Raw genomic sequence first — 22,357 nt, 5'->3', positions numbered from 1 at the left:
GGGAAGTAAACCAGGGATCCTCTGGAGGAACAACCAGTGCTCTTAACTTCTGAGTCATCTCTGCAGCCCCAATTGCTCACCCTTCCACAAAAATCAGGAAAATAATAGATAAGAGAGGCTTCAGAGTGTTAGCTGTAAACACGCTAAGAATAAAGACATGCAAAGTTCCTAGCCAGAACCAGTCTCCTAAAGAAGATGGCATTTGGGTCTAAATAGAAACTAAAGAGAAAGGGAAGAGGGCCACTCTTTCAAGGTGCAATGTTGGTAACAAAAAAAGAGCAGGAATCCTTAGGAATCCTCAGGAATCCTCAGGAATCCTCATGACCTCAAGATATAGTAAGGATGCCTAGTTCCTGATAAGGTCACGACTTGAATGAAGAGTCATGTAGAGGGTGTGGACAACAGATTCTGATTCTCCATGTAGGTATGCAGATGTGACAAGCATACTATTCTGAGATCTTGATTGTTTTGATGTCAATCATTCTGATTCCATACTCAGCACACACACTTTTAATCCCAAGCTTGTTCAAGTTTTCTCATTATTTGAATCTCTGTACCTGTAAAGGTACTTTCAAAAGTAATCAGAAAAGTCATGATAGATTGTTATTGTCTGTCTTAGTTTGCCTTATGTTTCTGTGATAAACACCACAATCCAAATCAAAATTGAGGAATGGGTGTGGTAGTTTGAATGTAATTGGCCACCATAATCTCATAGGGAGTGGCACTATTAGGAAGTGTGGCTTTGTTGAAGTAGGTGTGTCCTTGTTGGGAGAAGTATGTCACTATGGGGATAGGCTTTGAGGTCTCTTTTGCTCAAGCTTCCCTCAGTGTGACACACACTGTTGCCCACAAGATGTAGAATTCTCAGCTACCTCTCCAGTACCATGTCTGCCTGCACACAACCTTGTCTTACCATGATGATAATGAATTGAACCTCTGAACTGCAAACTACCACTTCAATTAAATGTTTTTCTTTAAGAGTTGCCATGGTTATGGTGTCTCTTCACAGCAATAGAAACCCTAAGACAATGGGTTTGTTTCATTTTAGGCTTTCAGGTGTTTGCAGTCCCTCTTTGAGGGAAGTCAGGCAGGAACTCAAGGCACATCGGAAACAGAAACCCTAAAGGAATGCTGTTTACTGTCTCTTTACTTCTGTCTCGTGTCAGCCAGCTTCTTTATATGCCCAAGAACATCTGCACAGGCTTGGCACGACCTACACAGAGCTGGGCCTCTCCGTATAAACCAACAATCAAGCCAATCTCCATAGGCATGGCCGCAGGGCAATTTGATCTGGGTAATTCCTCAGCTGGATATTTTGTCTTCTAAGGTAACAATAAAACTAAGCTGGATATTGTCTCTCCATTAAGTTAAACCTAATAAATTTACTGACAATTGATTATCTTTAGATGTGTGAAACAAGGCATTCCTACTGCGACTACATGAGGACTAAGAATTAATAAAAGACTTCAATAAGTTTCCCTGTAAGCTAATAACAAACTGATATTTCCAGTGTCTACTTCTGAATCATCTATCATTTAGTTAGAGCAAGACAATAAAATTTCCAAAGGATCATGGAATGTCAGAGGCAGAATGATTAGATGTCAACTAGCCCAATGGTCCAAGTTTAGAAAAGTATCAACTAAAGTCTGGATTGGTTAAGCAACTCATTGGGACATACAGAGCATTTTGGCATCATAAGTAAGACTAGAGTCTAGAAGAGTTTTCTTCTATAACATTAGACTAAAAGTTAAGCTCCCGGGATCACAGAGGGGAAAAAAAAAATACCAAAAAAGTGATTGTACTTAAAGAAGTGAAGTAAGTCTTGTTGCATCTCTTATTTATGTTCTTGTTTTTATAAGCACTCTGAAAAGGTGACACGCAACTCAACTCTTTTCAAGTAATACCTTATTAAAGAAAATGTCCACCACATTGAAATGCATGCAAAACAATGGATGTTATCTATAATTCTTATCAAACAGAAAAATCAATATGGACATTTGGCAAATTTCTTTCTAGTATTGTGTAGATATAAATTTATGTGTCTGTTTTCTTTCCAGTATAAATATTATTCCACAAAGAAGAGATTGAACGAGCTAACATAGGTTAAAATCACCAAGAAAACCTCATGTTCTGCTACAATGAGTATGTGACTTCGGATAATTAATTAGCAATACTACCACTCATAGGTCAAAAGCACTTTTCAACAAAGTTATGAGGACTTGGGGCTGGAGCAATGACTGGGTGGTTAAGAGCACTTACTGCTCCTGTAGAGAAACTGAGATTGTCTCCAAACATCCATGTCAAGCACATCTCCCTATAACTCCAGGAGATCTAATGCTCTCTTATGACCTCTCTGGGCATCTGCAAACATGGCATGCACTCACTAATGTAGACACATATAGATGATAAAGTATCTGTTTAATATTAAAATATAATTATGAGTCATGGTAATATCTGGAAATGCCTGAAATAATAGTGCTGAAAAATACTATAGAAATGTTTATAAAATGGAAGCAAATATGAATTTAATAAATATTTATGGGATTAAGTATATGGGTGTTCATGATTATAAACCATAATACAACAACAAGCTTTATGCTTTGTTTCACTAAATATGATATTGTTAAAATTCTTGTACATTAACAAAATAATTACTACATCATCATTTGTTCACTCTCTACTAATTGGCTGTTATCAGTTCACATGCTAATTTCCTTTTAGTTCATTTTCATGGCTAACATCTTTAGCAAATTTGGGGTCCTATGGTCTTCACAATGAACCCTCCCTCAGCCATTGCAGCTGTGAACTCCGGCCCCTGTCTTTCCCCCTACTTTTCGATTTTCCTTCACGGCACACATCACCCCCTAAAAAAAAACTGCATTGTGTAATTAGCCATTTATGGCATTTACATTATTTTATCCTTCCCCATGGACAGTAATTGCATGAGAACAGGAAAATGTTTTGTTCATTGATTCCTCCAAACCTCGGCAGAATGCCTGTTTCCAAACAAATGCTGGGGGAACATCAGCTAAATTGAAAGGCATTTCCTTCTAGTCTTGTTATTACAAATAATCTTGCGCTGGATACTTCTGTAATTTAAATTCTCTTTCTTTCACACTGTTGAAAGTGAAACTATTAGGTCAAATGTTGATAACAGTTTTGATGCTCTCATTACTTAATGAGTTTTCCAGGTCTCTCTGAGAAAACTTTGACCGACTGTTCAGTGAGGAGAGGGGGTACAGCAACTGGCCTTCCTCCTCAGTTCTGCTCCTCTACAGAAAGCTGAGCTAACCTCTCTCCAAAGTACTGAGGCCTTGTTAATCTGACTGATCCACATCCAGATAATGATTGGGCAAAATATACCAGTGAAAGGGTACTAGACACAAACATATCAAGCACACCTGTAAATCCCCTCTCCATCATTTGAAGACTCCAGCGACCACATGGCACACCACCCCGAAGCAGCTACACACCCCTGCATCAGCTACACCCCCCCTGCAAAAGCTACACACCCTTGCACCAGCTACACCCCTGTGCATCAGCTACACAGCCCTGCATCAGCTCCACACCTCAGCAGCAGCTACACACCCCCTGCAACAGTTGTACAACCCCTGCCCCAGACACACACCCCTGCAGCAGACAGATGCACACTCCTACATCAGACACACACCGCTGCAGCAGCCACACCCACCTCACAGCAGACACACTTCTGTGCAGTAGATGCACAACCCTGGAATGGACACACAGCATTGTACCACATACATACACACCTCACTTCTTTTGGTCCTGCTGACTTTTCCTGTGTGTAGGTTAAAAAACCCATAGTTTGAACACTTCATTTTCTTTGAATGTATTTATTTATTTACTTGTTTGTGTTTCTGTGAGTGTAGTGAATACATACATGTATGTGAGGAGAAGAGGACATCGGTTGTCTATCTTCTATCCCTCTCTGCTGATGCCCTTGAGGTCTCTCACTGAACCTGTGGCTGGGCTGGCAGCCAGTAAGCTGCGGTGATTTGGTCATTGTGTTCCAGTCCCCTACAATGCTAGGATGACAGACATGCACACTAACCAGCGTTTTACGTAGGTGTTGAAGATTTGAACTCAGGATCTCATGCTTGCTCAGCAGGTGCTTTAACCCACGGAGCCATCCCCGCAGCCTCCATATTTTAAATTAAAAATATGAACCTTGAGTTGCCAGAACTCATTAACGATCTGAATATATTTCTATTTGTAGATTTAAAATACTCTCTTGTCTTCAACTTCCTTATTTGAATACCGCTCCATGGGCCTCTATTCCTTTAACAATTTTCTATGTAGAATATAATACCGGTTCCTGCCAAATGTCTCGGTAGAGTATAACTGTCGCCTTCCTCATTCTAGATCGCATTCTTCTGCTAACGCCCATTATTTTTATTGGCTGCCTCAGCCCCCTGTTTGGTTCATTAAGTTTCCTGCTGAATGCACATCCCCTTTGGCCGTTTGTGCTGACATCCAGCCTCCTCTTCCCTACGTTTGTGTCCTTCTTTGATGGAGTCAGGTTCAAGGTCTTAGTTCGTGCCCATAGAAAAGAACCCATTACACCCCTCCAGACAACCATGTGTTCATCTCTAGATAGTTTCCCCACATCCACTGTCATTTCATGCTTATGAGAAACACTGCTCAAAAAGAAAATGTGATGTGGTGTACTTTATGTGGGTCCGTGCCACGTACAATCAGCGAGGGATTTTTCAGCGTTTTCTGTAGCAGAATCATAAGCCAATTTTAAAGGCTGCTGACTGTGGGAAACTGACACAGGAAGGAAGTCAGCAAAAGGATTTAATACACAAAGGACAGTGGGAGTATTGAGCACACACACACAAAAAAAAAAAAACAGGCAATATACGGTGGTTTATAAATTTGGGGAAATTAGACTGTCATCATTAAGCACTCATCAGTTAGATTTTAATCTTGCACCTGTTTCACAGAGAAATATCTGTTCTCACAGACATTTCACAGAAAGTGTCTAGTTCTGTAAGCACTTGAAGAGATCAGAATCTTTGTCTATGTCACTGGTACGGTACTGCTGGGAGAATACTTGAATTATATTCAATCCAATTAGATAGGCATCCCAATGTAACAGAAGAATTGATGCGGATGACCCTCGGGCCAGGGTTTCTTACATTCCTGTGTATTTATTACATTCTGTCCTGTGCTACTGGATACAGCCATTTTTAGGATAGAATACTACCGAGGCTGATCTGAAAAAAAGAAATCTGTTGGTCACCTACTTTTGAAGAAGCATTTCTCCCTTTGCAGATAAGGCTTGAAATATTTGTGAGAGTGCAAAGATTATTTTTCACATTTTTATCATGATTTCTTTGTGTTCCTCTTAGTATCATAATTCCTGATATTTTCCTGTGTTTAACTAAAAATTGGCTAGGTTATTAATTAGCTTATGAATAAGCTAAGGATTGCTGTTTTATACTAAGGACCACATTTATCTTAAGGAACTGTAGGAAAAGTCCCATGGTGTATCTTAAAATTTTCTTGAAAAGTGGCTCATGGCTGTCAAATTTCCCAGGTAATGCTCAGACCCTGCTAAAAGTACCATGAATATTATAATGATTAAAAAATGAAGTGTTCACATGAACACACAGAGACTGTGAATACATGCGCAAGAACTACAGAAGATTAAGAGAGCCAAATCCAGGTACAGATTGGGGTGTGGCTCAGGAAGTTCCACCCCGAGAGGAGATGCTGTTAGCATCTGGTAGCTTTTGAAAGAGAGAGAGCCAGTTTTCTTCAAGGATGTGTCCCCTGAGAGACTGTCCACATGCTAGTAGCTGGTCCTATGTCCATGCACATACAGCAAGCACTAAGTGGATTCAATGGACACCCCACCCCAAAAAAAGGAGCACATGAAGTTGGGACAAGGAGTGGAGAGAGAGATGGGATGGGAATTGGAGGGAAGGGATGGGAGGGAATTTGATCAAAATGCATAATATGCATTAATGAAATGTATGGGATTCTAAACAATTTTAAAAATAATATTAATAGTAAAATCAAATAAAAGACATAGAAACCAACTTCTTTAAGAGCCTACTCTCTCTTTTAATTAATGAAGATGTGACTATGTGAATATCAGAGGTCTGGCATGAGATTGAAATAATATATTTGTTTGCAGTAGAATATTATTTTAAGGTATGTTACTTTTGTTTATGTTGCATTTGTTTAACTCTGAAGCTGTGTTACTGTGCCTGTGTTACTGTTACACCTGACAGTCTAATAAAGAACTAGCCAATAGCAAGGCAGGAGAAAGGATAGGTGGGGCTGGCAGGCAGAGAATATATAGAGGGAGACGTCTGGGAGAGGGAGAAAGAAAAGGAGATGAGGGAGAAAAAGAGCTAGCAGCCAAAGAAGGAGGAGGACTCCAGGGGCCAGCTACCCAGCTACACACACAGCAAGCTACTAAGAAAGAGTGAGATATACAGAAATAAGAAAACAGGAAAAGTCCAGAGGCAAAGGTAGACAGGATAAGTTAAGTTAAGGAAAGCTGGCTAGAAACTAAGAAGCTAAGGCCGAGCATTTATAAGTAAGAATATGCTGCTGTGTGTGAATTGATTTGGGAGTTGGGTGGCGAGCCCCTCAAAAAGAGTAAAAACAACAACAGCATTTGTTTATATGTGAGAGGCACTCAAGAAGAGTGGTGATGATTGTGTTAGCTCTCCACTGCTGAATAGCAAGTGGATATCAATACCTGAAGCATCCCATGGTTGCCTCCACAATGTCCTGCTGGTTGAACAGTCCATCCTTAATCAACTACAGTGTGTTAATACTAGAAAGCAAGGGACATTAGAAGCCTCTTGGAGACTACTTACCAAGATGACGAAGATGATGACAATGGTGATGGAGGTGATGGCAGTAGTGGTGGGGACACCAATGTGGAGAGACAAAGAGTGCATCTACAACCCAGTGGAAGTGAATGGCACTCCATTTACCTTTTATGATGCTTAAGAAACTGGATAGTCAGTGTGAAGCCTTCAGAGCTCTTTATACCTCAAAGAATACCAAAAAACTTCCTAAGTGCACTGTTCTCTGGAAGAGCAATATAGATTACTGGTTCTATGTTCCCCAAACATAGCATATTCTCAACGAATTCAGCAGATATTTGCTAAGTGATGAGAGTGTTTCTATTTGCCAGGTCAATGAATGTAACAAAGCTGTCTGCCGTTGGGAAGCTTCTTTTATAATAGAGAGAGGGATGATGGAAAGTGGCAAATGACCAAGTATGCTTCCAACAAATGAACAAACAGAAAACGTATCATATAAAGAGAATCTAGAACTTTGGTGTGAGGAATGAGTGTGTGATATTTCCAAATAAATGCAATTTTGACTCATGTTGTTCTCTCTGTGTCTCTGCCTCTCTCTTCTCTCTCTCTCTCTCTCTCTCTCTCTCTCTCTCTCTCTCTCTCTCTCGTGTGTGTATGTGTGTGTGTATGTGTTTACACAGATACTCCATGATTGCTGCCCTAGAATCCATACTTAAGTAGGCAGACTACCTACTAAGTGCATCCTCACAATTCCGTAACAATCTTTTCTCTCCAGATACTCAGTTATCTTTAAAAGAGAATGGCGACACTTTTGCTTAAACAAAAACTCACTTTCATTTTAATTTCTGGGCACTGTGTGTTTAAAATCAGGCCATGTAGGCTGTGCAATGCCTGTCTCTGCTCCATCAGACCTAGGCCAGCCCATCTAACAAAAAGGGCAACTGAGAAGCATTTTCCCAGCTTCTAAGTGCTAAGCCATACATGGTAAGCTAGAGCCTCACTCCTCAAGCACACTGTTGACAGGTGCCATTCCTTTGTTGTCCTGTCCTGTCCCTTTGGTCAAGGTCGTTGCTGGTCTCCCAGTGTCTATCTTCCCTCACTCAGCCCTGGTTTGCCAAGCTTACTCCTGAGTATGTAAACACTTTCATAGGGACATACAAGGACTGGCTTCTCGGTCTGTGAAGGACAGAACAAAGCCGGAGTGTTCTCAGGGCAGGCTGCCAGAAAGCCAGGACATAGTCTTTCCCCTTAGGAAAGTGTGTAAGCTACTTCAGCTGGATACCTTGGACAAGCAGCTAGGAACTCCAGGATTGCTGCTCTAGAAATCTGTACTCACATAGGTAGAGAGGAGAGGAGATCGGAGAAAAGAAAGGACGTTGAGGAAAAGGAAGTGACCACTGGTGACAATCTTTTGTGTGGCGCGAACAGCAGCGAGACAGCTGTCTAAGCCAGCTTAGTGTATGATTTCTTAAGCAACATACCTGGGTTTATACAGCCATGCTAGGCTTGCAGAAGACACTTAGAGTGCTTCAACCTGGCAGTACTGGGAATTTATGACATTACATGTTATGAGCTAAGTGCACAACATCCTCAGGAAAGACTCTCATAATACAGGGTCAATTCCATGACAGCCCTCTGCATGTGTTTTGAAATAAGGCACATTTTTGTGTATTACATTAGCACCACGCTAAGGACTGATCTTCTATGGAGACCTTCGGAATCAATCTAGAAATTTTTGTATATCCCTTTACCCTTGAGTTGGCAATTTAAACAAAACAACACTATGTAAAACGAAGGTGTTAGAGGGCCAGGATCAATGCGTTATGCCACTGCCTGCATGACCTCCCTTCAAAGTCTTATTATGTCCTTGCATGGCTCCAGGGACTAAATCTGACTGGGGCAGGAAGGAAATGAAGACATGATGGGCACATGGACACACAGAAAAGCTGGGATTGGCTGGACTGGGCTCTCTGATGGAGAAGCCTCAGCACCCAGGAAGCTCAACATTCTTATTACATACAGAACATAGAAGTGAAGTTACTGCATATAGCTAAACAATGAAGTGGGGGTCATTACCTACAGATAAGTGAGCACTCATTGAATATACTCTATCTGACATCATTTAAAGTAACAGACAAAGTTGTTTTTTTGTTTCAAATTCCTGTCTTTAAAGTGTCCACTGCACTATAGTGCTTTCTCTGAACTACTGAAATTCTGTGTTACAGTGAAGTAAGCCTATGAGAAATGAAACTATTGAAAGTTATGGATAGAGTCATAGGTGTTGATATAAGGAAATATTCCATTGGGTTAACTGAAAGTTACAATATACAAATGAGCTAGATTCCATAGAATATCAATTATGTGAGATACAAACTAGCACTAAGAAAACTATCTTTTAATGAAAACATTTACACACACACACACACACACACACACACACACACTGCTCTTTTATACTTGAGCTGGTTGGGGATTGTCTTCTGCTGAGAGAGAGATACCGGAATGACAGCAGTTACCATTCCAACAGCACCTTGAGGGGCCTTTTGTGCATTCAGAGCTGAAACAGTACTAAATAGCGTGCTCCCACACCCATGATCTCATCTTAACTCTGTGACCACTATCAGAAATCTCCACCACTTTGGAGGCATTGATTTCCTGAAAAGCAAATCAAAATGGATAGAATACATGACCAGATGAGCTGCAAAGATCTATGATTCTTAGATGCTTCTGCTTTGAATCAACTGGAAATGAATGAAGTCCAGAAACACTGACACTGCAATGGGCAGCAGCCATCCCCTTTAAATCTCCAAGGCTTCCTCTCCACTTCCCTGAGATCAGCTTAGCCGTCAGTCACGGTCTCACAACTGCTGGAATTACTCAACCCGATCTCTTCTATTACTGGTGTGTTTTCCCCAACCTCTCCAGAGCATTTTATTCTAATAATCAACTGTTCCTTCTTAAAATGAACTCTTTCCTGGCCAAGTGCTATACTTGCCTGCTTCTTTCCCATCTCAGCCTATTCTTGCAGGCTTATTTGCAACCCTAAGCTCTGTGAGAGCTATGTTGGGCTTTTTAGCCATGTATGCCGCAAGTTTTAAGTCACTCCAGGCCCCTTTTCTTCCTTTTTGGACTCATTCCTACTTGCGATCCACTTGTACTTAGATACTGCCCCATAACCATTTGCCTGAAATTCTGGTCCATTCTCTCCAATTGACTGGAAAGCAGTTTCTCTGGATAGATTTCTCCATTCCTGAAACTCAGCACATACAAAAAAAATCAACTATTTATTTCCTTTCTCCATCAACATTTTTACTACCCTCCATTCAGAACCCTTGAGTTGGACCAGAATGAAAACAAGAAGTTTTCCAATTATTGGAAGAGTGACATGTTATGAATGTGTGTCACACATTTCTAACTTTCTCAGAATCACCTCCATTTGTATCCAGCTTTGTCTCCCTGATTTCCTTTGAGGGTTACTGGGGTGTTTGCAAATGTGCTGAAGAGTTAAGCCAGAGACTTTCATCAGCCTGCGCTAGAAGACTGAACCAGAAATCTCTCCTCACCATAAATGCATTAGTATTAGGGAGCACAGCATAGGTATTTACAGAGTAAATTCAAATACAAATAACTGCTCAGTTGGTTTAGGTAAGGGTTCACTAAAACACTCACAGTTAGACAGCTGAGTGTGTTATAAAAATAAAACAAAACAAACAGTGATTTTTGGAGCTGTATAGATCTGAAATTATGTATTAAAATATTTATGATAAAACAAATATTAATGGTGAAAACAATGTTGAGATAAAAATGATTCACTTAAAACTGATAATTACATCTGTGTATATAAAAATGATAATAGAATGTGTGCCTCTCAGGACCTGGGAATACTTATTTCCCTCATTTTATATATTAGAAAATTATAAAGTGCTATCCTGAATTTTTAATATTTTCCATTCTAGTATCTTGTGTCTTTTTATTTTCTTTCCTCTGGAGTTTGCCTTCATAACCTACTGACTCATTTCTGTCAGTCCCTGTCTCTGGAGTCCCCATGTTGTAGTATGACTCTGGAGTCCCCATGCTGTGGCATGTCCTAATTTTGGTTCTGTACACTGTGCTTTGGATAAGAGTCCTCCCAAATTGCTTCTGGTCTGAATTTTATCACAGCAACAGAAAATCAAATTAGGATAATGTCCATGTGAGCAACAGAGTCATAGAGTGGCAAAGGGTTCACAGTAACAAAGGTGTGCAATAAGGGAACATCAGCCACAGATCACCCTTGGCACTCACTACACACTGACTCGCCAAATGTGGACTGCGGTATAAACTGTGATTCCTTTTCACTTCACCCACACTTCCCAAAAGTTAAACCATTGTTTGATGGTGTCCTAAGACCACTGCGGGTGTTTGGCAGAAGACTAAGATTTCTAAGAAGTCTAAGATGGCGGTGCCCAGGACTCTTGACACAACAGCCCACACCTTTGAACTCTCCTCTTAAAAATATAAGCCACACTTGTTAATATGATAGACAATTACTCCCATATTTGAGTTACTGATTGATGCACTCAGATTAAGAAAAGAGAAGTTATCCTATGTAGATCTGATCAATCAGTTGACTAGTTACAGGAACTAACAATCTTTCCCGACAGACGATCAAGAGGGGAGAGATGACCTATGGAAAGGACTTCTAGCTGCTGAGAGTGGTTCCAACCAGTTCTAGTAAGAGTTGAAAAGAAATGAGTTGTGCCAAAAAGCCAAGGAGCTTGGGAATGAAACTCGACTCAAGCTCTAGAAGAGGGTGTAACCACACTTCTGTGAGTGCATCTCTATTTTAGCCTTTGGACATCTGGAGCAGCCCATCTGTAATTTCAGCCTAAGGAAGAGAGAGACACGGGATCACAGAGCAAGCTGGCTGGTTAAAAAAGCTATATTGGCTCACTCTGGGTTCAAAGGAGAGACTCTGCCTCAATAAATAAGCTGCAGAATGATTGAAAATGACATCTGACATCAATGTTGGGACTTCATACACAAGGACATGGGTATGTGCAACCTCATACACCCATGACCACACACATGCTTGAACACCACAGACACACACACACACACACACACACACACACACACACACATGCATGTGCACTTTAAAAAATAAAACATAGAGAACGATAAAGGAAGACCCCTGACATCTATCTCAGGCTTTAAGCCACATAGCAATACACACGCACACATACATAGGCACATGCATAACATATGTATCTACATACAAAGGTGTGATATATTAAGTATTAAATATATAATATGTATGTGTTATAGATGATTATGCCCAACCTCAAGATTTCAAGAAGAATCATTCCATCAACTTGTCTAGCAGATGTTTCTAGAATAAGACATGAAGACACACTTTACATAACTTCTCCAGACAAGACTATATTTATGAGATTTCCCTTGTTGTATAATACTGAAAAACAAAGATAACCTATTACAGTGTCAGCTCTGAAAATATAAGATGATAATGATAGCTACATTACTGTGCTCTATAGATTAAGCAATAAGCTATATTAAAGTATTACCACATTTATTTCCCAGAAAAAACCTAAACACAAACATTGTGGTTTCTTTTCTTCTTGTTAATTCCAACTTTACTGATAAGGGAGCTATGAACACAAAGAGGTTGAATAAGTGGGCTTCATCACACAACCAGAAAGTAGTATATGATCTCAACTTGACCTGGTACCTCCACCCTAAATGTATACTGAGCATTTCATTAAAGGGTGGATAGAGGAGCAAAAGACCTATGGAGAGTGGAATGGATAGAGGGAAATTAACAGAGGTAATTGTCAAAATTATCATAAAATTCAGCTGCTTTCAATACCAAATCCCAAATGGAATGGAATGTAGCTCACATTGCCCAGACCACTGAAAAATGTTCACTGAAATCAAAATGAAAGTAATGATTATACTTCTTAGTCAAAGGGGACACTAAAAACATAGTATATAATATCTCATATAGGATTATTAAAATGTGCTCCAATTCACTCAAGCCAAGAATAAAATGACCAAAGTGAAGTTTTATAAAGCAATGCAGATACAAATTAACAGTACCTGTATATGCCTTTTTACTTAACTAGAGACAGAGGGAATGGCTAGTTACTAATGGTCTTCAAACTGCATGTATATCATAAGCTATCAGAAAGCCATGAAATCAACAGAGTGGACTACAACTAGTAGAGAAAATGTGTGTGTGTGTGTGTGTGTGTGTGTGTGTGTGTGTATGTGTGTCTATGTATGTATACATGTATGCATGTGTACCTTCAGATTAAGGACACGTGTTGAACAGTAAAACATTTAACACATTTGTGGGATTATAATTTTTCCATCTTATAATTATGATTCATTTTTATATTTGAAGTCCATTGTCATAGAATTATTCGTTCATCTTTACTATCTTATCTCAGCTAGGATCTTGTCAAAAGCACCCATCAAGGATGATAGCAGGTTGAAGTCCTTAGTGCGTGAATTCTTTTGAGTTGATTACAAGGGGACCCTCACCCTTTGCATTTGCAGAAGATAAGTGGGGAAGGAAGTCCTTTTTGTAAGTAGAGAGGAATGTACCTGGGCTGAGTATCTGAGAATAGGGAATGAAGGAAGTGTATAGGAAGGATGAAAATATTTCCCAGCATTAAGTTTTGTTTGATAGATGAGTGCTGTTTGATCTATTCATATACAGAAGTCCTGTTCTTCTCTCCACATGTAGGTTGACCATGAGGTCAGATGACTATGGTCACATAGTTGTCCGGTTCTGAGTATTAATAGATTGCCCCTTTATTCTAAAAAAAAAAAAAAAAGTGGTGTTGGATGATAAATTACATGGGTACTCTTTCCATAGTAAAGGCAAAAGCATGTCCCTGGCCTAGAAAGAAATATTTGTAGGAAAGGGCTGTGCACCAAGGATCTCTTATGTTTATCCTTTCCAAATTAATTCCTAGTCCTTTGGTTTCTGTTCGGAGCCCCCTGAGATACACTTACTAGAAGAGATGCTGTGTTTTCCTATTCAACAGTGAGAAGAGACTAGTGCCATGCTTGTAAGAGGAACTTCAAGAACCGGGAAATTCTCCAAGGATGCTCAGCTAACAGAGCTTCCAATGTGCATTTATGTATTGCACAGTTTGTCTTTGAACTTATTTTACATCTTAAAGTATAGACTGTAGGTGTAATGTGGATCATCTGAATGACCACTAGAGACTCAAGTGTTTCTGTTATCCATGAGTATAACTGAGCCACACTTGTAATGTTTGGGAAAGAACTTGAAAACAAAAATAAAATAAAATAAATCCTGTATTCACAGGAACTTGGAAACAAAATGGTATAATAGGAACCAGAAAAATGAAAGTTTTCCTGTGGTTAAAATACATGCACACACACACACACACACACACACACACACACACACACACACACACACACATTCTAAACAAACAGGCAACAAAAACACCAATGAAATAACCGAGAAATCATAAGATGAAGAGATGAGGTATTGGTGAAATTATTAAGGCCACTCCACGTAGTTAAAAGGGAGGTTTATTTTGTGGGGTAACTTACAAGTGAATGGATAGTTTACAGAGTCTGGGAAAGGTGTGGCACAGTCTGGCGGTGTTCTCTGGACAACTCTGCTTGATCTACCTCCAGCATCCAGGGTCCAGCAACTCAGAGAGTTGCCCATCTGGCACCCGGTCTTCAGCATCCTCTCTCAGCCCCGCCTTGTAGGTGTGACCATCACCAAAGCCTCAATGGGGGTTGGAGTGGCTACCCACTACAATGAGGCAATGATCTACAAAGTTCTCTTTCTTACTCAGCACAAAGTCACATTCCTACCCAAGATGCTATTTGCAATTGATATCTGTTAGGTGAAGGAGGGGAAGGAAAATTAGCTTTCTCCAATGGAGGGACACTGGGTCTATCAACCACACTCCAGGGCTGGTTCCTTTCTCAGGAGTCCCTGGCCAATGCAAAATGTTCTCCATGGTTTTATTGTTTTGCTTTGCTTTGCTTGTGTGTGTGTGTGTGTGTGTGTGTGTGTGTGTGTGTGTCTATCTTTGGGGGTTGATTTTCATTTTTGAGAGAAAGAACACAAAGTTGGGTGGGAAGAGAGGGAGAAGATCTAGGAGGACCTAGGGGAGGGGAAAGAATATGATCAAAATACACTACATGAATTTTTAAAAGTCGATTAAAAAAAAAAAAAAAAACAAAAACAAGCTCAGACTTCGTGTGGCCACATCCTTTCCACAGAACAACAAGACAAATTAATGTTATCCATTTCTGTTTTATTTTTTAAGCTTTAAGAATTTCTGTAAATGTCTGTTTTCTTTAGCGTCACACAAAATAACAACGTATATGGGATTTTATATGCAGTTGTTTGTTCATCGTAAAAGAAATAATGGAGGAGGGGGGCTGGAGAATGTTTTGCTATTAAAATGGGATAGATTTCTATCACCAGAGATTTAGATACAAAAGAGTGAAAGGCCTCATGCTTGGAAACAAAGTCTGGTCTGCTACTGCTAAGAACAGTAAATGAACACAAAACTAACCCTGCTTTCTGACTTGATGCAGTGACCGGAAGGCCCTTTTAACCAAAGGAATAGACTTGCAGAGAAGGTGACCTAGCATAGCCATTTGCACCCCACCTCCAGTCCTTGCACAGGATCCTGTCACCCCCACTGCCTGTTGAGACTGCCAGGAGACTGATTTATCAACTCCCCTCGGAGTTACTTCGATTCCCGCACTGCTGAACTACCTCCCCGAACTCCTAAATTTTGTACACAGCACTAGCCATCTGCTTCAGCCTTAGGAATAGTTCAGAGAGCATTTCCAAGGAGAAGATACCAGATTGAATAAACTGTTGCACCCAGAGTCCCCCAAAGACCACCAAGAAACCGAATCCAATGCAAAAGCAGAGTCTTGTGTATTACAAGTTAACTCGAGACTCTCTGTCCATTTGACGCAGCAGCAGAGTAGGAGAGACCCCGAGTAGCAATGGGGTAGGGTTTTTAAAGTAAAGGAGGCCTGGGGTCTACAGACTACATAGGAGTAGACTCAAGATTGGGTAATGCTAGTGGCAATCATGTTTGTGATTTTTAATTGGCTAGGGTTAGTTGGGGGTTACAGTTATCATTGGGGGCAGGCCTGGACAAGTCACAGGCTTTGTCCTTGAGCTGCCATGGAGGCTGGGCTGGCTTAGCACATACTGACAATGGGGGTTGACTCAGTAGCCCAGGCTCTGTCCTTGACTCATGCACATATCTCTAAATTGGTGAGGGGTCCCAGACAGTAAACAACTGGCTGAACCTTGAGCAGTCAGAGTACATGCAGAAAGGGAGCTACTGCAAGGACTATGTCTTCTGTTCATGGCCCTCCCAGAAATTGCTTGCTCAAGTCTCAGGAAACTGAAATTGAGGCTGATCTCTGAGAGAAAACTGAGCAGCCTGTTACATCATCTGCTTGGTGCTTTCAAAACTAGCAAACACAAATACCTAACGAACGACCTGGAACATAGAAAAAATTCAAAGTATATTCACTTTTCTCATACTAATCTGTTAGACTAGACAACTGAAGTTCGTAGGTTTGGAAACAATTTAATGCTGCCAATCAATTTAAATGCAAATACAGTTCATGATCATAGTAATTTTCATTAAAAAAAAAAAAAGACAGTTCTTGGGCTAACATTTGTTTATTAAAAAAAATAAGATTTCTGTAGTTTCTGCAAGTGTTCTTTAAAATCTGTTTTTTGACTCTCCTTGATGTGCCTGGGAATTATTTCTTTTTCTATTTTGAGACAGCTTCATCTGCTTTTCTGCCCTTGGATATTCCTCCTAGTTTTGAAGCATCCTCCAGAAGAAAATTATGGATTTATCCACTGGCATCCCAACCTTATTATTGAACATGTTTTATTTTGAAAATTTTCCACACAGTATGCATGCCTAAACTTGCCCTTAATAGAGTGGATTCTCTATTGAATTTGCAATTCTCAGACCAGTGAATAGCATTTTGAAAGTAGTCTATTCTTTTAACTCACTTTGGGGGAAATTAAGTATTGATATCATTGGCACTTGGAAGCATTAGGATAAGAAAAAAAAAAAAACTTGTATTGAAAAATATCTGGACCTGCAGAGACCCACAGCCAGACACTAGGAGTGGGGAGAGTCTAAACTGGAGGAGGGAGAAATATTCTGAGTAAGGGGATGGAGAACACCAGGAGAACATGGCCTTCTGCATCAACTAAGCAAGGCACATATGAGCTCACAGAGACTGAAGCAGTAAGCACAGGGCCATCATGGGCCTGTGTCTGGTCCTCTGTATATGTTATAGCTATTAGCTTATTTTTATGGGATTCCTGACTCTGAGAACGAGTGGATCACTGACTCTTGTACCTGTTGTTGGGACTCTTTTCCTCTTAGTGGGTTGCTGTGTCCAACTTCGATGTGAAAGTTTTTGATTCATCTTATTGTATTTTATTTTGTCCTGTTTGGTTGTTATCACTTAGAAGCCTGTTCCTTTCTACTAAGAGACAGAAGGGAGTGGATCTGGAGGAAGAGGAGGAACTGGGAAGGGTAGAGGGAGGGGAAACAATAATCAGAATGTATTATAAGAGAAAAGAATCTATTTTCAATTAAAAATGTCAAAACATATAATTATTTACTTTCATTGGGGGAAAAAAAGAAAAAGAAAAATTATCTGGACCCCTTTGCAAAATTAACATCAAGCTCCTTACTAGAGTTCTAGCTAATGTATGGGACATGGCAAATTGCTTAAAAGGCAATACAGCCAATGAGCAATACACTAAACATTCTGATAATTATGTGTCTTCAGTGGAATTATTCAAATTTTAACAAAGAAAGTAAAAGAATACAGTGTGTATATAAGATCATTTGTTTTCTATTGCTATAATAAAACACTGTTCAAAACCAATTTAGGGAGGAAAGGGTTTACTTGGCTTACACATCCTCATCATGATCCATCACTGAGGGAAGCCAATAGGATTTTGTTGCAAAAAGGACACATAGATCACAGCGATAGAAAATGGTTGGTTGTGAGGTATAAGGCAGCAGGCAGGAAGATGAAGAGTTAAGAATACAGAGAAGGCCACTGGACAGTATGGCTTAGATAGTGTCCACAGAGATGTTGAATCCATCTTGGGGGAACACAGGTTCTCTCCGAAGATTTTAGATTGTCAAAAAATTCTCAGTGAATACAGGAGACCGGACAGACAGTCCACACCTAATGCATGTTGGACACACACACACACACACACACACACACACACACACACACACACATATATATATATATATATATGTATACACATAATTAAATAATAAAAATATGTGGTGGTTTGAAAGAAAATGGCCCCCGAAAAGAATGACACTATTAGGGGTGTGGCCTTGTTGGAGGAAGTATATTACTGTAGAGGCGGAGTTTGAGGTCTCATCTATGCTCAAGCCATGCTCAGTGTCTCAGACCACTTCCTGTTGCCTGCAAGACAAGATGTAGGACTCTCAGCTACTTCTCCAGCACCACGTCTGCCTGCCTGCCACTCTGTCACACTATAATGGACTAAACCTCTGAAAATGTAAGCCACCCCAATTAAATGTTTTTACTTTATAAGAATTGCCATAGTCATGGTGTCTCTTCCCAGCAATAGAAATCCAATTAAGTCAAAATGCATCTTAAAAAATTACACATGCATAAGCTAGCTACAGCCTCCCATGGAGGAGGTAACTGATAATATCTGTCTGGGAATCTAAAACAAGCAATATATAAAAAGATATGCTTTTGAAACTGTCTATGTCACTTAAGCTGGTCTTTTACTCTGAGCTCAATTGATCTTCCTGTGTCAGTCTCTTGTGTTGCTGGGACTAGAGTTACAGATTACTATGGCTTACTGACAGAGAAATCTTTTACTCAAGAACACAGGTGGTTAGATTGTGTCTGCCTCCTGTATTTGTTAAACATATTTGCTATAGTCTAGGGCAGCAATCAAGCTTTTTTTTTTCTAATGATCAATGTCAAAAATATTTGTTTAACTATGTAAAGATGTGTTGCATTTGTTTATGTTACGGAATATTTGTTTAACTAGGTGAAGATGGTTTGCATTTGTTTAATTATGTAAAGATGTGTTGCTGTTTTACTTTGCCTTCCTCAGGCACCTGATTGGTCTAATAAAGAACTAAATGGCCAGTAGTGAGGGAGGAGGTATAGGTGGGACTTCCAGGCAGGGAGAGTAAGTAGGAGGAGGAATTTAGGCTTGAAAAAGGAGAAAGAAAAAGAGACACCAGAGAGATGCCAGGGGCCAGACAGAAAGACATGGAGCAAGCAGGAAAATAGGACATACAGAACGAAAGAAAAATAAAAAGCCCTGAGGCAAAAGGTAGATGAACAGAAAGAGGTTAAGTTAGAAGAGCTGGTGGGACAGGCCTAGGCTAGGGCTGAGCATTCATAATTAATTATACGTCTTCCGTGTCCTTGTTTGGGAGCTGGTGGGTGGCCCAAAGAAAATGCCAACTACAGATCAGTTTAAGAGGAGTATCTATCTTGTGCCATATGATGCAGGCAATTATACTGGATATTTGTGATTCAAAATGCCACACAGAGTAGGGTCTAGTGACGTTAGAGACAGTTGTCATCACCGCCACCCCATCCTCTTTTCCTGAGAGTTGATAGTGGTAAACTCTTTGGACCGCTCTGGTCAGCATCATGTTATGAATCATCCCACAGCCTCCAGCAATCTCATTTCTCCGGCCCTCAGCCTCATGTGTCATTTTGGAAAGGTGCTTAATACCTTTGGAATCAGTTTTATAGAAAAATAATCACAGGCGAGTTGTCTTATTTTTCCCTTTCACCATTACTGATTCCTCTGGCTTTTGCCTATTATTATTATTATTATTATTATTATTATTATTATTTGCCATTTTATTCCCCTTTTGTTTTTAAAAACTAGATTGGGTCACCTTGCCCAGCCTTAATACATGGGGATGTACTTAGTTTTCCCGTAACTTGATAAGCCATGTTTGGTTGGTACTCATGGGAGACCTGCCCTTTCCTAAACAGAAACGGAGAAGTGGATTGGGGGGTGGGGGTGGGAACAGAGGAGGGTTGTGGGAGAGGGACTCAGAGGAGAAGAGGAAAGGGAAACTGTGGCCAAGATGTACAATAAATAAATAAATTTATTTAAAAAAAAAAACCCTGAAGTTGGGTTCTATGGTCCTGTTTATTTCTTAGTGAACTATATACATTTTCAGTCTGTTTATCCTGTGGTATGGTATAGTTATTCACATGCAATAGGCTCTTCCATAGCAATATGCACTGGAAAATTCCTTTTGACAAGCCATAGCAAGCTTAATTGAGTCATGACGTATCCCATTAAATGGTTTCCAATGAGGCAAACAGTCCTTTCCCTGAGGTAGCAAATGCTATCCTACAGTTTCATCACGACTGTGTGGTCTTATATGCCTAAGGAAATGAATTTCTTCATTTATAAAAAGTTACAGAGAGGTATGGAGTTAATATTAGAGTTATCAAATTAAATTTTAAAGAGGTACATGTTCTACAAAGCTAATCTTCCTTGGATTGAAGGAAACCCATTTTAATTTTTTTTTTTTTTTAATTAGCACTGGATTACAGGTCCATTTTTAAGTGTTATGCTTCTTTGGTTGCTTAATGAGTCCCTTATGAGAATCCCAAATCAACTCTTTTTAAGTTTAAATTTTGTTATAGAATGTCACTTGTCATGTTAATAGAAACCACTCTGTCAAGATAGTATTTCTGATTCTCTCCCACTGACTCTGCAGCCTGAAGCCATTCCAAATACTGACATTCCAGTTAATGTTTTTAGGACAGATGGTGTTAGGGCTCTCGGCACTAGAAGACTAGTAGAAGCTGATAGTGTACAGTATTTAACTTGTGAGCCTCCATCTGAGTCTTCTGTCGGTGCCCCTGGGATCAAGTGATATTATAGCACTACTGTCAGTCTGGAGAGGAACATCAGGAATGGGTCTCCTCCTTGCTTCCAACCCCAGTGCAGCAATAAGCCAGAAAAGGGAGATGTAAACCATTGATTTGAACCATACAGACGAGCTGAAAATAAATTGTGCTATCTGTTCTATTTGTCCCTAAAGTCAAATTTACCTAACACATACTACGAGTAGCCCCATTCAGCTGCATCAAAGGACTTCCTGGCAAGTAATGCAATTGTCACTGTTCGTTCCGATCTTCTCTATTTCAGATGAGTTGCATTAGCCTATGCAGATGACCTGATGCTTCTGATCAGGCATACAGGCTTCTTGAATAAAAATCTATTAGGCCTTGATTATTTATTCATGCACCATGTATTCAGGTAGCCATTATTTTATACCTACCTACGTTATATGAAAGCGTATTTTTCACAGCACCACTAAGGGAATAATATGTAATTCAAGTATAAAGCTAAATGGATATATGTAATAGGATAAAGAATAGTAGGCCACCTTGACTTCAAACCACAAATAGTATCTTATGCTTTAAAAATTCAGTACAAACCATTTAAATGCATGACATTTATTCGTAGTCTATTTGTGAAACTAGTGGCCATTTAGGGTGCTGATGGCAGCAAGAAGCTAATGTGTTGGTAGGTAACCTACATTTTTATGAAGCTGCTTTTAAAGTGACTTCATGCCACAGAAAGTGGCATCAATTATTCCTCCGTTTTCAGTTGAAATTGAAAGGCTGTCCAAATTTCTATTCTTCAGCTCGCCGTCTGTAACGAGAGGGAGGCACAAAATACCTCCATGGGAGATTCCTTAGCATTACAATCACAAGACACACTTTCTCGGAATAGGACTGAAATATTTCAAAGGCTTTTCTTTCCCAAGTATTGATAAAGCCTTTGATGCTCTGGGAATAGGGAATTGTGCATAAACAGGAAACTGAATAGTGGAAGAAAGACATAAAGGTTCTATAGTCCATACTGGCTGGGAGAGCACCGTGACAGAGGAGGGGCTGGCAATGGAGCCAGCTCTCATCTGGGTTCCCTCTTAAGTTGCCAGTGTCCTTGACAAACAAGTAACTCTGGGCTTTGCTTTCCTTATCCACAGAGAGGAATACCAAGCCACTACCAGCTGCTGTTCACTTGACTGCTTGTTTTGAGACAGCGTCTCCTTCTGCAGCCAGACATTGGGAGGTCTCTGCATTCCGAGGGCTGATTACTGGCCTACACCACCACCATTCCTAGCCCATGGTTATAAAGATCAAAAAAGGCAACATAAAGACTTCAATCAACCATTTAATGCTCAATAAATGTTTGCTGTTTTGTTACAATCATTTTAATAATAAAATACATAAATACATGGAATAAATACATATGAAGCTTTGTTCAGTTGAAGCATTATGACATTATACAGGAAAAATAACGACATTCAACACCTCGTACTGTGAAAATTTACATTGTGGTTAACTTCCACAAAAGAAATGCACCTTTAAAACTATAGAATCCAAAGGCAGGATTTCAAACAGAAAAACAAACC

Source organism: Peromyscus leucopus, chromosome 12, assembly GCF_004664715.2.
Source record: "Peromyscus leucopus breed LL Stock chromosome 12, UCI_PerLeu_2.1, whole genome shotgun sequence".
Lineage (NCBI taxonomy): Eukaryota > Metazoa > Chordata > Mammalia > Rodentia > Cricetidae > Peromyscus > Peromyscus leucopus.
The sequence above is the reverse complement of the archived record's forward strand: the minus strand, read 5'-3'. Positions refer to the sequence as shown.